The 16,361-nt window shown below is 48.6% G+C and overlaps 1 protein-coding gene across 12 annotated transcripts in view; it reads right to left on the minus strand.

Moving 5' to 3' along the window:
- The window catches only part of LOC102089571 (sodium/calcium exchanger 1), a 155,816-nt gene that overhangs the window by 129,135 nt on the left and 10,320 nt on the right, over nucleotides 1–16,361 (minus strand). Inside the window, exon 1 of one of the 12 annotated variants that reach the window (XM_065058893.1) lies at nucleotides 5,567–5,961. The exons of 10 other annotated variants lie outside the window; for them this stretch is intronic. The gene's annotated coding sequence lies outside the window, so the exon portion shown is untranslated. Of the gene's footprint in view, nucleotides 1–5,566; nucleotides 5,962–16,361 lie in introns of those variants that run through there. One more of the 12 variants, XM_065058898.1, reaches the window with a different exon arrangement.

Below are 16,361 nucleotides of genomic sequence, written 5' to 3' on the forward strand. Positions count from 1 at the left end.
AGAAGAACCTGCAGAACCAACCTGCAAGCTAGAAGAACAGAGCCTCAAAGCAAGCCAGCTACTCACTGCTCTGCCAAGTGTCCCTGGTGAAAAGACAACAGTCCCCAAAAAGGCTCCGAGTGAAAGGACAGGGTTTCAAAGCCAACAAATGCCACCCCCCAGCAAAAATTACTATTTCAAGTTATGTGCCCTGTGCTCCTACCCCAAGATCAGACCTCATCTCCAAGTCATCACACCCCTTTCCCACTTTCTCTTGCAGTAGAGCCTACTGAAAGCAATATCCAGCCTTATCTGGGCAAAGTGCTGCATACCTTGCCGCCACAGACAGGACTCATACCCATTGCTCTCTCTCCAGAGGGCTAGAAAACCTCTCTACCTCCTCCTGACCCTTCCTGCCTGTGCTGAAGCCTCTACACCTGTGCCTCATTGAAAGCAGCAATCTGCTTCCCAGAAAGGCAGCTCGAGCAAAACCCATGCAGGGAAAAGACAAGACTGCAAGAAAAAAAAAAAAAAGAAAAAGCACAAACAAATTGTCTGGTCTCTGACCATCAATTAGTACATCAGCCAAGAGCTTAGGTCCAGCTTCCTACAGCTAAGGGACATAAAACAGATGCCAATAGCCCTGCAACGTATGGGGCAGTTGGAGATTTGTCTAGGCAGCCACAGACTCCCCTGGCTTCATGTCTGGTCTTGATGCTGACCAGCTTTGGTAAAAAGTAGCTCCTGCCAGCTGTGGTTTTTACACATCAAAGCAGGAAAAGGACTCTACCACCATGCTGGCTGTACATCCGGACCCATGGAGGAAAGTCGCTATGTCCAAACACCATGTTGCCGCTCAGGGCTGCACAGTGTGATGGCACTTTAAACACAGCTTAGAAAAACCTTGGCTCACAGCCCTGCTCTGGATCTGCCCAGCTCCTTCTCCCTTCCGCCCAGTTCTGCCACTCCAAAACAGGCACAGCCTGTTGGCATCTCCTGTCATGACCCTCCAGATCTCGACATTAGGAAAATGATTTCCAGGCCATCAGAATCCTGATTGCATCAGTACAAAAAAATATCAAAACCTTTCCAAATATAGTCAGAGACACAGGCCCTCCATGAAACCAATCAGTAAAACACACATCAGGCCACCCTGTTTTCTGTAAAGGACATTAAAAAGTTAGAACAATTATCAGTCAGCAACTGATTTTTCCAAGTACCCTATCTCTTCGATAAAGCATCCAATAGCCTCCCACAATCTCCACAGCAACTTTCCAAAATAAACCGACAAATAGAGAAAATAAAACAACCCTGACATAAAATTTCAGCCAGATTGGATGAATTTGATGGCAGCTTGTAGAGACTGAGCTTGCATGTGTGTGTCAGGGAGATTCCAGCCTTGCTTTTTAGCACATGAAGACCAAGTGGCAAATCAGCCCTTTCCCCCATGATTGAAGATCTCAGAAAGGAAAATGCCAGGAAATGAGAAGCAAGGGAGAAACACTACATTTCTCTTGAGTTGTTTGGGTTGGTTGTTGTTTTGGTTTATTTGTTGGTTTTGTTTGAGTTTTGGTTTGGTTTGGGTTTTTGTGTGTGTTTGTTTGTTTGGGACTTTGGGTTTTGGTGTTTTTTTTTGGTGTTGTTTGTTTGTTTGTTTTTTGTTGGTGGTGGTGGTGGGTTTTTTTGGTTTTTGGGGGTTTTTGTGTGTGTGTTTTTGTTTGGTTGATTTGGTTTGTTTTTTTTACATCTTCCCTCCTACTTGCTGCTTCCAGACCATTTCTTTATCCCTGTCACCTGCTTTTGGTCTCTTCTTTATCAAGTAGCACCAGCCTCTTCCGCATTATTCCTCCTGCGGCGTTAATGCCTTGCTCTTCCTGTGGATCTCCCCTCCTGATCTAAAGCACAGTGCTATCCACCGGGTCTCCACGAGCTGACTTTGAGGCTGCCTTGCCAACAGACTGTCTCTGCCATCTCAGGGCAGCCCTTCACCTACTTGTGCTCTTCATCTCTGTCTGTAAAATGGGAAGAGCACCTCCCATGAGTGCTGGGAAAATAAAACACTGCTAATAAGCCTGAAGCTCCTGGGTAGCCTGAAGAGGAAGCATCTGCCCAGAGATGCCCCACAGGGGCCAGGAGAGAGAAATTAGCAGGCCTGTTGCTTTCCTCTCTGCCTGTGTCTGCTCTTTCCTCTGTACTCATGTTTGCACTGGGTTTGCAGCTCTGTGTGGGTCTATACAGTGGGATGCTCTTCTGGACTCTGCAGCAGGAAGAAGCAGAAAGCTTCAAGGGAGCAGAGGCAAATCCCCAGTTCACAGGTCCCTGCACCCATCCAGGGATGAAGAGGTAGGAGACATCGCCTGGAATGTGTGTGGAGAAAGGCTGAGGTGACTGCGGGCTGTGGACCTGGGCGATTTAGACACTGCCCTAGACAGGAACTGGGCAGGTTAGTTTAGGCTGGAGGCCCATCCTGGCACACTCCATTCATCAGCTAGATACCTAGCCATGGCTGGTGAATGGTAGTAACACCTCCCAGAAGAGTCACCCCAGAGGTACCTCTCTTGAACCGCTGATCCTAGAGGGAGCTGAGTGCTAGTGCTGAGCAGACACACTGTTTTTAGACCACCAGATCTCAGGAAAGCAAACAGAAGTGCAGATGTGTGCCAGGCCTTGGTTGCTTACCTCAAATGTGAGGTTAACCATAGAATCATTTTGATTGGAAGAGACCCTCAAGATCATCGAGTCCAACAGTTAACCTAACACTGACACTAAAACATAACCCTAAGAACCCTGTCTAAACACCTTTTAAACACCTCCAGGGATGGTGACTCCATCACTTCCCTGGGCAGCCTGTTTCAATGCCTGAAAACCCCTTCTGTTATTTTTTTTTCCTTATATCCAGTCTAAATGTCCCCTGGTGTAACTTGAGGCCATTTCTTCTCATCCTATTGTTTGCTACTGGGGAGAAGAGGCCAACACCCTCCATGCTACAACCGCCTTTCAGGCAGTTTCAGGTCTCCTTTTCTCCAGGCTAAACAGCCCCAGTTCCCTCAGCTACCCCTCATAAGACTTGTGCTCCAGACCCTTCACTAGCTTCGTTGCCCTTCCCTGAACTCTCTCCATCCCACCCTTTTCCCCAGTCTCCCCCGCTTTCTCTGTCTCCCCAGGAGAGCTTTGCAGCAACAAATCTCGCTTCTATTTGTAGCCAGGTTTCCTTAGGAAGCCAAGCATATGAAATCACAGTTTCCATGCCTGTCTGTCCCCCTCCCTCCCAATTTCAGCTAAAATCACCAGAGGGATAGAGATAGCAGAGCAAGCCAAGTTCCTACAAGCTTCCTGAAAATAGCTGGAGAGATACCACTCATACACTTAGCAAGGGAAAGACTGGTCAATGAGCTCAATATTGGATGCCAGAGCTGCAACGACACAGCAACCTGAGCACCCAGGTTCTGCCCAGATTTGCACAGCTGCAGCCACCAGTGTTGGTGATCTGAGAGCATATGCAGATCATGGCACCCTGGGCTTGAACAGAGCTCCAGTTTATTCACTGTACCAGTTGCAAGTAGAGCCAGTATTGCATGCCGTTTGTGTTGTCTATGACCAACCTGTTGGCTGGTTGTCCAGTGATGCTCATGTCTTGGGGAACACTGGACTTTATTACAAGATCTGAGTTTCATTAGGATGCTGGAGAACAGTCACTTTTCCCCAGTAAGCCAGGAGGACTGCCTGATCCCCAAAACACAGCAGAAAACCAAGTTCATTCTGGATGCAATGCTGGAAAACTGCTACCTTGACAGCCCTCAGCAGATCAGGACGCTATCAAAGGCCCAAACAGACAGACAAATGGCTGTGCCTATATGGCATCATGCAAATTGCTGTGAAGAGCAAGGACATAAATCAAGCTGATGCTGCGCCATATTAATCTGTGCCAGAAGAGCAAACTAGGTGCAGCCTGGGTAGCTGTAGGACAGTGAATATTTAAGCCTCAAGAGCAATTCACAGACAGAAGATCACAAAAAGCTCAGTGAAAGCAGGAGAGAGAAAAGCGAGCAAAGTTTCAGCAGCTTGAAACTGTGCTACTTGGTGTCGGCATTCAGGAACACTAGGCAGCAATCTCCTCAATCAAACATCTTGAACACAAACCCTGGTACAGACAAACCCTTGAACAACACAGCTCCCCAGCACTGGCTTAGGAGTTTATGCCTCCAGAGAAACAGAGCTGTTGGGGTGTAAGACGAGTCAGGGAAGGCATCAACTTTCCCAAGGGAACGGTGGTGGGGATTCATGGCTTGGCTGGTGGGTTATGGCTCTAGAAATGCTAGATTATTTCTCTATTTGGGCTAAATGTCTCTGCTGGAAAAGAGGGAATGCTGCTATTGGAGAACCAATCCGAACGAAAAGGGGAGGAAGAAATATTTATCAGATGCACCCAAGGGAACACAAATGCCTTTCTTTGGTGATGACCAGTGCCTCAGCCAAAGCCATACAGCACAGCTTCTTTTTCCCCAGCCGTCATCATCACATCAACGTACAAGAACCTCAGCTTCCCTTTTCTAAATAAGAGTACGTCTCTTTGTGGTGGTAGGAAAAGCACATGAATGCCTAGGCAAGCATCAGGAGAGTACACAGAGAACCCCAGCTTTCCTCAGCCCCCATTTCCATAGCTCAACTCGCAGATTTCCAACATCTGGGATTGGAGGTACTGTTTCCTGCGAAGTGCAAGCAAAGGGGAGCCCTGAAATCAAATACTTGCACCCACACGCCTATGACCTTGTGGTTTTACTACAGCTTTCATTTTTAGACTCTAGTTCTCCCTAGTGCTTGCTTCATTTTGGCAGTTTGCTTTTGCCCTGGAGACAGAGCTGAGTGTGGGGTTGCTTAGCATGGCTCGGCGGGGAGTGAAGCAACAAGGCTACGATTAAAGAATTAAACTCGAGATGACGGAAGAGCTCCAGCCATGCTTCCACCTAGACAAAGCCTACGTGATGAGCGCTGCTTAATGCCAGCCCTTAGTAACACATGCCGATCGAGGCGAAAATGGGTACTTCATTGTGGCTGCAGGTGCCTCGGACCACTCACCTCGCTAACCATTTCAAGGCAGAAAATCCCGGGGCTGGAGGAAAAGCAGCCCTGCCAAGAGGCACGAACACCCCCGCCGGGCGGAGGCATCGCATCCCCGCCGCCGCGCACGGGGGAAGATGCCCGTAAGCCCTCCGGGAGGAGGCGGTTTGCTCCAGCCGCCTCCCCGGCCCCACATAACCCGGCAATGCCCGGCCTTTGGGGTAGGGGAGAGGTAACCCCCCGCCGCAGCCGCGCCTCCCGTCGCGACATGTCATGAATGGCCGGCGGGGGAGGGGGGCGACCCCCTCGCCTGCCTAAAGGTGCCGTGTCAGGGTTGCAAAAAGCATTGCCGGGGCGGGGGGCAAGCATCCTACCTCCGCCGCTCCATCGGCTCCCACACGTCTCCGGGCCCCCCATCCTCCCTCGGCACCGGGGACCCCGGTGTAGAAACCAGTGTCAGGGCGGCGGGGGACTCGTCACGGTGGTTAGGGCTAGGGCCGGGGCGGGGGCCGGTCAGTCGCGTTCCTACCTGGCGGGGGGCAGGAGCGGGCGCCGCCGGGGCCGGCTCAGCAGCGAAGGGGCATCACGGCGGGTCGTGGGGCGGGTGGCGGAGCCCCGGTGCTCGGCTGCGGCGCGGCGGCGGGCGGGAGGGAGAGAGAGAGGGAGGGAGGGAGGGAGAAAAGAGGGAGGAAGGGAGGGATGGATGGAGGGAGCGCGCACACACACACGCGCGCACACACACACACACACTCACACACACACACACGCAGCGCCCGGGGATGCGCTCAGCCGGCCCGCCCCGCAGGCAGCCTCCCCTCCCTCCGCATCCCCCCGCGGAGCTACGCGGGCAGGGAGAAACCCGCCGTCCCCCCTTCGCGGTGTCAGCTTCAGCCCTCCTTCTCCTCCTGCTGGAAATATTTCCCGATTTCCTTCTCGGAGCTAGGGACTTTGAAAGGCAGGGCTGGTTGCGGACACACCCCCAGCAGTCCTGCCTGCCCTGCCTGGGGCAGCCCCCTGCCCTGCCCGACCCCTGCTCTGCCCTCCCTGCCCTGCCTGCCTTTCCATCCCGGCCCGGTCAGCTCCCAGTCCTGCCGCCGTGGCTCATCGCACCCTCCCTGGCCGCCCTGCAACTTGCCAGGGCAAACCCGACCCCATTTGCACCCTGCAGGAGGGAGTGAGGCCTGGGAGAGATGGCGAGAAGGGAAGCAGAATGGGGGGGTGCCCCACAGTGCTGCCCATGGCTGCTATGGGGAGGCAGGAGGCCAGGAACATCCCAAGGGGCCCTGGGTTGAGGGTCACTCCCCTCTCATATCACCAATGTTGTGTTTGCAGAGGACAGCAGGGGCCATGGGAGTGACAAGAAAGGGACATCTGAGTTGTCTAGGGCCCTCCTGGGAACTGTCCCCACATCTGGCTATGTACAGGCCAGGCCCTGAACCTGCAGAGCCTCCTGTTCCCAAGGGAGGGTCATTGGGGTTGGGGAGGTCCTGCAGGAAGCCAGCAACCTGGCACAGAAGGACTTGCCACACCACAGGCTGACCCAAGTGTCCTTTCTGTGAGCAGTTCCCCTTTCACCATGCCTGAATGACTCCACCCTTTGCTGGCTCCAGCAAGGAGCAGATGAACCCATTGTCCCACCCTCCAGGCAAAACTGCGGCTCTGGGAACTTAAAATAGGACAATAGCTAATAACTCTCACACTGGTAGTTGCCAGTACCCAGCGACCTTGAGTAGCCCTATATACCCAGATCCTCAGGTGCAACAAGAACTGTGGAGAAGCAGAGTCATAATGGTAGCTCCTGCATGCTTCTCTCACTTATCTTGTTGGCTGTGCCTGTAATTTTTGTCACCACTGGCAAGAAGGCAAGCCAGAATTTTGCCTTTGGATTTCATTTGTGCTTTTCTTGCCTTTTTTTTTTTTTTAATTATTTTTTAGATTTTTGCATCAGCATACCCTTCAGCAGAGACAGAAAACTAAATTTCTCTGTTACAGATGAGGTGTGAGACATGGACAATGTCACCAAACTCCTTTGTAAAGCACCTTGTGATAAACTGACCAACCAGCAAACCAGCTACTTGTTATTAGTGTTGCAGCTGTTATTGATATTATTTAGGTTTGGTTTTACTTTAAGAGCTTATTGTCTACATATGGGATGAAAGGCATTTCCAAATAAGAATTTGGTTTAGAAAAAAAAATTATTTTGTGTACAGTAGCTAACTGTGTCTGTCTCACCTCTTTTGTTTTAAAACTCTTCACAGGAGGGATAAGCTTGCATCTGGCCATGTATGGTACTTATATGGGACTCAATTCTCTCAGCAGGGCCATTGATATAGAACGGTCACAACTACATGTGTACAGTATGCACGGTAGTGTGCTCTGATCAGGACCTGAGCAGACCAGTGGTTGTGTGTCAGTGGTGCTTGGTTTGGCAGTAGATGCAGGACATAAGGCACTGCACAAGCTGACATAGCAAAGGGATAGTGTGAACAGAAGAAATTGGCATTGTTGCAGCAAACACAATCCCTCGTGTTGCTTTTCACCCTGCACACTGAAATCTAATCATTGCAACAGTAAGCAGTGGAACTCAGATTTTAATTAGCTGTCAGCCATGAAGTTCTCCCTAAAGCTCCCTGTTTCCCTTAGTTATGTTGCTGACCTACTTCCCAGCTCTTTCTCTGAATATGGTACACAACTCCTTTGGAGCACCAAGACATTAACTCTGCTAATGGGGATGCACTGGTGAGCGGCTCTCTGATGAGCCTCGCACATCCCCAGTTCCTCCCAGCTCACCTTTCTCTTCAGCTTGCAGTGCATGTTACTGTCTCCCTGTGCCCCCTGCTGAGATCCTCAGAAACGCTACTTCAGGTAAGAGGTTTTTGTGACATTTGGGGGAAGCTGAAGAAAACAAGAGTTTTTCAGTGTTTGTGGTGATGGTTATTAGTCTATGCAAATGAACCATTTGTATCACTCAGCCTTAATGGCTCAGGGACAGAAAAGGTGAAGCAGAGAAGCCCTATCATCTCACACGCACCTGAGTGCATCTTTCATCTGCTTGAAAAATTACTGATTAGAAGAGATATAAGGCCAGGAGGGTAGATGTCCCCCACTTCCCAGGCACTCACACATCCCCTTCCAGGCACAGTCAGACCTTCACCTTTCGCAGTCTCTGAAAGAAAGGTGGAGCTGGGCTGTGAAAGAAAGAGTGGAAGTCAGAGAGCAGAGAAGAGAGTGGGCCTCATTGATGAGAGGAGATACTGTGTGCGATTTGCTCCACACTGCAGTGACTGCGGTTCACACTGCTTTTTCTCAGCCAAGCTAGCTGAACTGCTAGCTATAACAGCACAGAGCTCTGCATAGGCTATGAAATCTGCTGGACAAGCTGAGCAAATGCTCCTGTCTTCTGCCTGGTCCTCCAGGCAAAAATGCAACAAGACTGCTCATGTCCTGACACAGCAGGTTTGTCACGGTGTGGGCATACCTATGTTTCATCATGACTGCAGCCTGGGCTGTGCTGGAAGAGGCAGCGGTTTGCTCCTGCTACCTTTCCTTCCCTGTCTCTTTTTGCAGTCATGCAAGTGAACACCTACCATTGCAAACACACTTACAACCACTAATTAGTAGTCTCAAAACCATGGGGATTCTCATGCCAATGCTAACGAATGGTTCATTCATTCATTCATGCACACCCACAGCTCTCTTTGACAGTAGCCTGCATCTCACTGCAGTTGCTGGAGGAGGTTTCTGGATATTGTCTACATATGCAGAGCAGAAAGACAGTTCCTACCTGCAAAGAATTGGGTTAGTGGACAGTGGAGCCTTGAGCACAGTGCAGAATGGTGTGAAGAAAGACATCTGGGCTACTGCACAATTTAGAGGATGGGACACAAACCCTCAGGTGTTTAGTGCATTGACAAATACTTTCTGATGCAAATGATGGAGTCATCAACTAGGAGAGGGGCACTGCTGGACCTCATTCTCACTAACAAGGAGGGTCTGGCTGAAGCAGTAAAGGCTGAGGGCTGTCTTGATTGCAGCAACCATGAAATGGTGAAGTTCAGGGTCTTGTGTGGCAGGACAGAATAGCAAGCAGAATTGCAACCCTGGACTTCAGCAGGGCAAAATTTGGCCTTTTCAAGCAATTGCTGGGGGAAATCCCATGAGCAAGGCTGCTTGAAGGTAAATGAGGCCCAAGATAGTTGGTTAGCATTTAAGGACTGCGGCTACTAAGCTCAAGATCAGAGCATCCTGACATGTAGGAAGTCAAGGAAGGGAGCCAGGAGACCTGTGTGGTTAAACAGGGAACTGCTGGGTAAGCTCAAGAGGAAGAGGAGAGTTATAGATCATGGAAGGAGGGGCTGGCCACTTGGGAAGAATATAAGGCTGTTGTCAGAGGATGTTAGGGAGGCAACTAGGAAAGCTAAGGCCTCCTTAGAATTAAACCTGGCAAGAGGGGTCAAGGACAACAGAAAGAGCTTTTTCAAATACATGGCAGATAAAACTAACACCAGAGACAATGTAGGCCCACTGATGAATGAGGTAGGTGCCCTGGTGACAGAAGATACAGAGAAGGCAGAGTTACTGAATGCCTTCTTTGTCTCTGTCTATACTGTCGGAGGCTGTCCTGAGAAGCCCTGTACCCCTGAGGCCCCAGAGGAAGTCAGGACAATGGAGGAGTTTGCCTTAGTTGATGAGGACTGGGTTGGGTAGCAATTAGGCAATCTGGACATCCATAAATCCAGGAGTCCAGATGGGATGCACCCACAGGTGCTGAGGGAGCTGGCTGAGGTCATTGATAGGCCACTCTCCATCACCTTTGCCAAGTCTTGGGAAACGGGAGAGGTGCCTGAGGACTGGAGGAAAGCAAATGTCACTCCAGTCTTCAAAAGGGGCAAGAAGGAGGACCTGGGTAACTACAGACTGGTCAGCCTCACCTCCATCCGTGGGAAGGTGATGGAACAAATTATCTTTGGTGTCATCTCAAGGCATTTCAAGGATAAGAGGGTCATTAGGGGAAGTCAACATGGCTTCACCAAGCTGAAGTCATGCTTAACCAACCTCATAGCCTTCTATGAGGACATAACGAGGTGGATGGATGATGGAAAAGTGGTGGATGTGGTCTACCTTGACTTCAGTAAAACATTTGACACAGTCTCCCACAGCATCCTTGCTGATAAACTGAGGAAGTGTGGACTGGATGATCGGCTAGTGAGGTGGACTGTGAACTGGCTGAAGGAAAGAAGCCAGACAGTCGTGGTCAGAGGGGCGGAGTCCAGTTGGAGGCCTGTATCTAGTGGAGTCCATCAAGGGTCAGTACTGGGACCAGTATTATTCAATATATTCATCAGTTACTCGGATGAGGGAATAGAGTGTACTATCAGCAAGTTTGCTGATGACACCAAGGTGGGAGGAGTGGCTGACACACCAGAAGGCTGTGCTGCCATCCAGAGACCTGGACAGGCTGGAGAGTTGGGCGGGGAAAAATTTAATGAAATATAACAAGGGTAAGTGTAGAGTCTTGCATCTGTGCAAGAACAGCCCCAGGTCCCAGTATAAGTTGGGGAACAACCTGTTAGGGAGCAGTGTAGGGCAAAGGGACCTAGGACTCCTGGTGGACAACAGGATGACCATGAACCAGCACTGTGCCCTTGTGGCCAGGAAGGCCAATGGCATCTGGGGGTGTATAAGAAGGGGGGTGATTAGAAGGTCGAGAGGGGTTCTCCTTCCCCTCTGCTCTGCCCTGGTGAGACCCCACCTGGAATATTGTGTCCAGTTCTGGGCCCCTCACTTCCAGAAGGACAGGGAACTGCTGGAGATAGTCCAGCGCAGGGCAGCGAAGATGATCAAGGGAGTGGAGCATCTCCCTTATGAGAAAAGGCTGAGGAATCTGTGTCTCTTTAGCTTGGAGAAGAGGAGACTGAGGGGTGACCTTATTAATGTTTATAATTATGTAAAGGGTGAGTGTCTCAAGGATGGAGCCAGGCTCTTCTTGGTGACAACAAATGGTAAGACAAGGGGTAATGGGTTCAAAGTGGAACACAAGAGGTTCCACTTAAATTTGAGAAGAAACTTCTTCTCAGTGAGGGTAACAGAGCCTGGAACAGGCTGTCCAGGGAGATTGTGGAGTCTCCCACTCTGGAGATATTCAAAACCCGCCTGGACACATTCCTGTGTAGCCTCATGTAGGTGTTCCTGCTTCAGCAGGGGGATTGGACTAGTTGATCTTTTGAGGTCCCTTCCAATCCCTAACATTCTATGATTCTGTGATTCCATGATTCCCTGCTTGAAAAATTTCTGTCTTATATTCCCTGCAAAAGAGACAAGTGCTCAGCGCAAGGGCAGTCTTCCCCTCAGCCACAGCATCCTCACCTGTGAGCAGCTGTCCTGCCACCCTTTCTTGGCTCAGCCTGAAACATCTCCTCAATGGGATGCTTCAGTCTCTGTTTCAGCTTTTGTGGGTTTAGATAATGCTGGGGGATAACCAGTGAGTCCTCAGTGATTAGCTGTCTCTCATTGTGGTGTTCTTCGAGTCCCTTCAGAGATGCCAGAGAGATCCCACAGGAGCAGTGGGATGTCACATCTGGCTTGCCATACATCTGTCTTTGTTCCTAATTGCAGCAGACTTGAGCGTGTGCGCACTGAACCTTCTCTGTCTCTTCCCTGCATGTTATTGGCAGAGACCTGGATATCCCTGAGAATGGTGTTTCTAAAAAAGATGCTCAGAAACATAGTTTCCAGCAACTTGAACATTCACTGTCAGCTTCAAATTGGCCTTTGCTGGTAGTAGGATAAATCAGGCATTTACAAATGTGACGGATGGAGATGGACACAGCAGTGAAAAGGAAGGGCAATTCTGTGTGATGGGCTTCTTTTTGAGCTCTCCAGGCAGCACCTCCTTAGCTGTTTCCAAGTAGTTGGCACAGTCATAGTCCTGATGATCCCAGGGAGGTCTGAGCCCATGACATTTCTCCATCAGCCAGGCAGAAGTCTTGGATGTGGAAAGTGTATTCTAACCTTGGAAACCTGAGAGTAAAGACTATACCCCAGGGAGAAGGCAGTGCTCAATGGGTTGTTTTGTCATGTTTGTGAAAAATCAACAGCCTATGGTTTGCTGTCATTGCAGTGCTTTGGGAGCCTGCAGAGGTAACTGCAAACACCACACTTGTGCTACTGTTGAGCTTTCCCCCAGGTGCTTGCTCTATGCTGTGTTTTATGAAGGTTTAAACAACAAATCCAGAGCACTAATTGATGACCATAGCATTCAACAGCTTGGGAGTGAGTTTTCCTGGAAGAAGCATTTACTCGTCAAATTTTTCAAAGCACTGCATGTGTGTAGCAGACACAAAATAATATTTTCACTGGAAACCACCTGTCGTGTAGGGGTTGAAAGCAGAACTAGTTATAGGTGTTGGGCATGAATTTAAGAAGCTTGGAAATGGGGAGAGATGCATGTATTTTGCAAACATCTTGTCTGCAAAATAAGCCAAAGACTCTCCTCTTCAAATTCTGCTTCAGAATCCCATTTTTCTCTTTGAAAAAAATGCTATTTGCTTATCAGGGCTATACAGGAAAAATTCAATGTGTGCAGAATGACTTCAGTGCCTGGGCTTAATGTAAGTGATGTACAAGGTGCAAACTGTCTCCTTACTCTTCTCAAAGGAGTTAGAAACTCAAAAGCCTTCTGACAGCTGTCATTTGTCTCAACAGCAGTGCATGCTAATACTAGCATTTCACTCCCATCCCCACTTCACAGGCAAAAAACAGTTCCTAGCCTGAGTCACTGGAAAATGAAGGACCAGATGTCCCCTGCTGAACTGCCTGTCCCTTAGCATCTTTTCCCAACAGAAAAATTGAAGCTTTGTTTTGCTGTTACAAAACTGCAGAATACAGGAACTAAAACTGTAGATGCAAGGTCAACTGAAATGCCTTTCCCAGTGAAAGCAATAGCCCAGGGAGTCCACTGACTCTTGACGAGTGTCCTGTAAGGGGTCATGGAGCTGCAGTGTGCCAGCCCCATGGCAGCACTACAACCAAACAGGCAGTAGTGCTCTCCAGTTGATGCTCCTGCTCTTTTCACCACCATCCCAAGGCTGCCCTGGCCTGGAAAAATTTGGCTGAAAAAAAATCCCCCCAAATCCAGAATTGTAAAGCAACAAATGTTGTGTTCTCTGGGTCTGACTTCTGCTTTTGAAACCTAGAAGTTTAGTGTTTTCCAATATACTTGGTAACCAGAACTAAGTTTAAAGAATAAGAAAGATGAAGTAGTGATATGTAATCACATGACTCCAAGAGCTGGGACTTTAAGAAAGACCAAAGTGTAAATACCATGGTAACATGTCAAGATATGGGAGCCATGTCCTGTCAACTGCGTACTGTGATGTTTCCTCAGCAGCTCTGGTGTCACATAAGGCCATATCCCTAATCCAATCTGTGTGCAGGTTCCCATTGCTACCAGTGGGACACACAGGGTGAATTGGATGTAGTGCATGACTCTGGCTGTGGCCTCTGGTTGTGAAAGTAATTTGGCCCCCTCTGCACCATCTGTTTGCCATCCCTGAGCAAGGCTGGATATTCCGGAAAAAATAGACTTTTTTATTAAAAGCGAAAAGTGACTGACCTCAGCTGCACAAAGCACCTTATTTATACTATATTTATATATTCCAGGTCAAGAAAGCTGCTGAAACACCTTGTAAAAATCAAGCCCACGAGGCAAGAGGTTGTGAAATTACTTCTCTTAAAGGGAAACTTTTCTTCAATATAATGAGCTCTAATCTGTGCTGTCCTTGCCAGGTGGTCAGAAATCTTCCTTGCCTCCTTACTGCTTTGGCTTTACCAACCTCTGCTCAGGTCTGCCCCATTTTGGGGACAGACTTTTTAATGGGGCCTGTTACAACAGGACAAGGAGTAATGGTTTTAAACTAAAGGAGAGGAGGTTCAAGCTAGACATGTGGAATAAATTTTTTACAATGAGGGTGTTAAAATACTGGCACAGGTTGCCCAGAGAGATGGTAGATGCCCCATCCCTGGAAACATTCAAGGCCAGGCTGGACAGGGCTCTGAGCAGCTTAATCTGGTTGAAGATGTCCCTGCTCATTGCAGGGGGTTGGACTAGATGTCCCTTCCAACCCAAACTATTCTGTGATTCATCTCCAAGTGACCTTGCCTGGCTCCCTCCAGCACTGACCAGTTCTGCTGGAGATCAGACCCTGAGTCCTGGGGACAGAGCAGAGCTGAGGAACACGTTGTCCACTGTTGTCAGGATGCAGTAGTCAATATTAAGCCACAGGAACCCATGGGAGTGGGAATTTCTGTGCTCCTCAGTCTTCCCCAAGGCACCTTGGAGAAGGCATGTGCCCCTGCTCCTGGCTGTCTCTGTTCCTGCAACAGCTAAGGCAGCAGCATGGTTCTCATCCCAGTTCCCTTCTCTTCCTGTAGCTTAGACATAGGCCCAATGGACAGGGACTCCTACTGGTGCACATATAGGTCTTGCTATTTTGGCACAATTTGCTCTATTTGCACTTCTAAAGATGTATAGACCAAGAATGTGTGTCTTTGTGCTACACGCTTAAGCAGGGGTGAGGCAGTAACCAATACTGTGTCCTAAAGATAGTAGTTGAAACTCTGCATGTAAAGAGAATTTAACCAAAAAAGATAGAAACAAGAAAACCAGATTTAACTTCTGCATTACTTAATGGTTGTAGATTTTTTTTTTTTTTTCCTGAAGATTTTGGAGAAAGGAAGCTGTCATTTGTGAGATCAGATTCTCCTTTCAAATTCCACATGCTGTCCCATGCCAGTCTGTTTCTCCCTTGGAGTTTCAAACATGGCCTGTTTGAAAGCTGCTCTGAGCTATATGGCTTTTCCATGGCTTTCTGGATTGTGATGGTACTTTAAAAGGATTGAAGATACTCCTTTGCCAGCTGCCTTGTGGTTAGAAATCCCCAAGTCTCTTATAAAAATCTTCTGCTCTTACGGGAAGCTGTTCCCAGCATCTGGCAAAACTGTTTAGGTTATGAGGCTGTATCCCTGTGCTTGTATGAGCAGGAGGGACACAGATATGTCTGTGTGTGTGGATGCATTCAGATGTTTCCTGATGCAGATTGTGCAAGCTCTGACTTCTTCCCTCTGCATTTCTGCTTATTCAGATGAACTCCTGCTCTTCTGTGAGTGCTCCCATCTCTTCTGTGGGTGAGATAGTTTCCTGAGTGCAACTGTCAGTCCAGGATCATGGACTGCTGTGGTGTTTCTGTGTGTGTAGGCTGGAGATCAGGGAGACAGGGCAGAGCAGGAACCTGGGGATTCAAGCATCCCCCGGCTGCTGCTGTTCCAGCAGTGCGGACAGTGTAGTGGCAGGGTTGAGAAGGCATGACCGTATGGGGACAGAGCAGAGATCTGGCAGTAGAACCAGTCCACTGGTGTGTAGGCAGCTGTATGATTAGAAGATCAGTGTCTTAGCAGGGCTGATGGAAATACAGGCTTTCCTCTTTCATTCATCTCCCTTCCATGTGCACCTCAGTAACTAAGAAGGTTGCTGGCCCCTGCACCTCAAGACATCAGATTGGTATTTTGGTATTTGTGCCAGGGACATTAACAGTATCTGGCATTTTGTTTGCCACCCATAGACTCCAGCGTTAGTAGTTCTATTTACATAACCAGGGGCATCAGGAAGGCAGGCAACAGTTGCAGAGCCACCAATGGGAAGAAATAAGAGAACTGAGAGGTCTAGAAGACATGATTCAAGAAGAAACATTGGAGCAAAGCAGACATGTCGTGTCAAGAGAAGATATATGTCCTCAGAAATCTGAAAGAAGAGATGTTTCCCACTCTTACTGTAAATAAGATAAGAAGTCAGGAGGCTAAACTACAGGCAGGGAGACTGAAGTCTGACATGAGGACAAACTTCTTATAACCATGGGAATAATTATATAGGCAGCTGGATCATCTGCAAAGAGAGAGAAGTCTGTGTAGTGGAAAAGTTTTAAGATAAGGATGAGAAAACCTCTGTTGAGTTCAGATCAGGTTTAGATGACCTAGGTCTCTCAGCATCATTTAACAAGGAAGTTGCATCTGAGAGGTGAATAATCAGGAGACATTCAGCACACCATAAAAAAAACCCAACAAACCAAACCAAACAACAAAAACCAACACCCCCCCCCGCCCCCCCACCCCCCAAAAAAACAAAAAAAAAAACCCAAACAAACAAAAACCCAAACAAACAAACAAACAAAACAAAAACAATAAACAAAAAACCCACAAACCAAAACCCCAAACAAACAAAAAAACCCCAAAATATTACTGCTGTTAGTACGGTGAAAGAAAATCTGCCT

The sequence above is a fragment of the Columba livia genome, chromosome 3 (assembly GCF_036013475.1).
Source record: "Columba livia isolate bColLiv1 breed racing homer chromosome 3, bColLiv1.pat.W.v2, whole genome shotgun sequence".
In the NCBI taxonomy this organism is placed as follows: domain Eukaryota; kingdom Metazoa; phylum Chordata; class Aves; order Columbiformes; family Columbidae; genus Columba; species Columba livia.